General features: G+C 32.7%; 1 long non-coding RNA gene across 1 annotated transcript; it reads right to left on the bottom strand.

Moving 5' to 3' along the window:
- Positions 1–235: 235 nt before the first annotated feature.
- LOC149563244 (uncharacterized) lies at positions 236–790 on the bottom strand. Its single transcript, XR_016363546.1, has 2 exons — positions 612–790; positions 236–542 (listed from the first exon to the last, which is right to left on the bottom strand). It is a non-coding gene; the product is annotated as an uncharacterized LOC149563244 (long non-coding RNA).
- Between the last annotated feature and the right edge of the window lie 2,329 nt (positions 791–3,119).

The raw sequence follows: 3,119 nt of genomic DNA, 5'->3' as shown, positions 1-3,119 counted from the left end.
AACTTACACTAGAGATATTCTGAATTTCTAGACACAAAACCAACACTGCTTTTTCAGTCAATAGTGTTCGTCTTTGCAACCAGGGCAGCCCTTGCCAGTTGAGGGTTCTTATAGCATCTTCAAATTAATTCATACGCATTTGTTATTGATTATTTTAAAGATGAATTAAATGGTTTAAATTAATTAATAATATATTAAACATATTATTAATTTAAAATTATATATAAAATATATATTAATATAAAAAACGAATTCTATAATAATCTAAATAAATAATGTAATATGAAGGGTCATACTAAAACATTCCCATTACAGAACTCGTTTTTTCCAAAGAAAAATTACTGTCACAGGGCCTCATTTCATAAAGGCCACTGCGCCAACGTTCGATGGACCAGAGAGCATTGAAGTTGTAAAAACAACAATTTCTATAATGTATAAAGTTAACAAAGGGATTTCTAAGAAATAAGGAATCACACAGAGGTCTGTTGAAAAGATTCAACTGTTTCGACGACCTCCTTAGAAGAAGTTGAGTGAAGCTTGCCCTTTTTCATCATTTCCAATCCCAGCAATCGTGGCAGGAGGAGGTATTAAGAATCTATGTTTGCAGCCACCTTATCTAAATTTCCTTCACTCAGTGCATGTCCTCCTTCAAAATTTCGGCGCCATCGACATTAGGGTTTCATAGCAGAGCGAAAACAGACGCTTTTCAGGGTTGTGAACTTTAGTTTACCTCCTTATTATATAAATAGCGTTTTAAAGTATGGATAGACACCCGCTGGAGTTTTCGGTGAATGGATATACGCCTTTTTTAATAGGGCGCAAAACATAGCATAATTTTAACATAGCATAATTTTAACTAATAAGTAGGAGATAAGATAATTTCCACAGCAAGTCAAATTGTGATGTGAATATCAGGATTTAACTCTGTGATTTTGAGTCAAACTCATTGACCCATGTTTCATGAGTAGTGATTCAACATGAATCCATCTCTCATGAGAATAAATGGAAGACTTAGCACTCATTGGATCTAGGTGATGCTCACACGAGTGAAGCACCGAACTTCCCGAGAGGTCACCCATCCCAGTACTACTCCAGCCTGAGCGCGCTTAACTACAGAGTTTCCTCCATAGTTAAACCCAAAGCTTGCAACCCCATTTGCAAAACCTTCACCAAGTATTGTGCCTTATGAACTTTCGACTAACCTCCATAATTTTAACTTTCGGCTAACTAGCAGTTGCACCTTGGTGTGTAATAAGTAGGTAGGTCAAGAGGTAGGTCAAGAGGTATGGAGGTATGAAAATTTGATTCTTATTATTTAACATGCATTTTATAATACATGATGTTAATTGTTAGATTTTAATAGAAATTATATTAGTGGTATAATTATATAGCTTTAAAATTATTTTATTTGTGCAACAAATGTCACGATGAATAATTTATAACATCAAATAAATTATTCATTCACTTTAGAGCCCTAACCATAACCTAAAAGAATCTTATCCTTCTTCAAAATTTCAACGCCATCGGCATTAGGGTTTTATAAGAGAGCGATAACAGGATGCATTTCAAGGTTATGAATTTTAGTTTAGTTTGTTATATAAATATTATTTTGAAGGATGGATAGATGCTCACTGGAGTTTTTGGTGAATGGATAGATGCCTTTTTTTATAGGGTCCAAATGATAAATTAGAGACATAATAAAGTTTTAACTTTGAACTAACTGGCAATTGCACTTGGTGTGCAATAGGTAGGTAGGTCGAAGAGGTATGAAGGTATGAAAAAAAAAATCTTATTTCTTGCATACATTTGTACAATACATGATGTGAATTGTTAGATTTTAATAGAAATAATATTATTGGTACAATTGTATAGCTTTAAAATTATATTATTTGTGCAACAAATTATCTCAATGAATAATTTATAACATCAAATCAACTATACATTCACTTTAGAGCCTCAACCATAACCTACAAAAATCTTTGAATTGAGAAGATAACCAAGCTCATTTCTGAAGAGTTGTGTGTGTGTGTGGAAAGAGAGAGATCTTTTTAGTCTCCTCCATCTATATGTTTTAGAATGGATGTGAATTGGGTTCAAGTAATAGAGTCTTCGAAGAATGTGAATCTCATTTAGTTGCTCCAAATTTTGTGATATTATTGTAAGGATTCAATTATGTAGTTTTTGAGTTTGTCTCATTGACATGTTTCATGAGTAGTGGTTAAGAAATCATTTCTCATGAGAATTAATGGAATACTTAACATTGATTAGATTAAGGTGATCCTCACAAAGGTGAAGCTATGGGACTTCCTAAGGGTTGCAAAATATTCAATGTTTATTCAACCTTGTGTACAATGCATTTTAAATTTTTTATAACATCTTCAACAGATAAGTGGGAAATATTTTCCGCAAGTCAAATTGTGATATTTCGAGTAGGCTTTGATTGTATAAATCTAGGGTTGAACTCAGCAACTCAAGTTTTGTGAGTATTGGTTCACAAGAACCCATCCCTTATGAGAATGAGTGAAAAAATTAACACTCATTGAGTCTAGGTGATGCTCACAAAGGTGAAGTGCCAAGACTTTCTAGTTTTTCCCTCATTCCATTACTAATCCAATATGAGAAATGGGTTCTTGTGGACCATTACTTAGGAAAAATCGAACGAGTTTGACTTAAAAACTACTCAATTGAATCATGATAGCAATGTCACAATTTGACTTGGTGTAGAAACTATCTCTAAGTTATCAATTGATAAGATTAAGGGGCTTTGTAAAGAATGGTTCATAAGGGACAGTACTCATTGAAGACTTAACCAATTGTCTTGGAAGAAAAGTAGATTTAACCTTGGAGGAAACTCAATAGTTTAGCATCTTCGAGTTGAAGTAGTATCGTGATGGGTGACCTCGTTGGAGGTCCTGGTGCTTCACCAGACAATTTAAACATTACACACTAAGACTTGATTCCTAGGCTAAAGTGTTAAATAGTTAGTAAATCTTTTGCATTTGGTTCGTAAAATCAATATTGGAATTAGACTTGTTTTAATTTTTTTCTTTTTTAATGTATTAAATTTGTGTTTTTTGTAATATTTTATTTTATTTTATTTTATTTGTATTTTTTATAAT

This window comes from Cupressus sempervirens, chromosome 4 (assembly GCF_028749045.1).
Source record: "Cupressus sempervirens isolate cs-2001-9-10 chromosome 4, ASM2874904v1, whole genome shotgun sequence".
Classification (NCBI taxonomy): Eukaryota; Viridiplantae; Streptophyta; class Pinopsida; order Cupressales; family Cupressaceae; genus Cupressus; species Cupressus sempervirens.
Note: the sequence above shows the minus strand (reverse complement) of the source record. Positions and strands in the feature narration are given on the sequence as shown.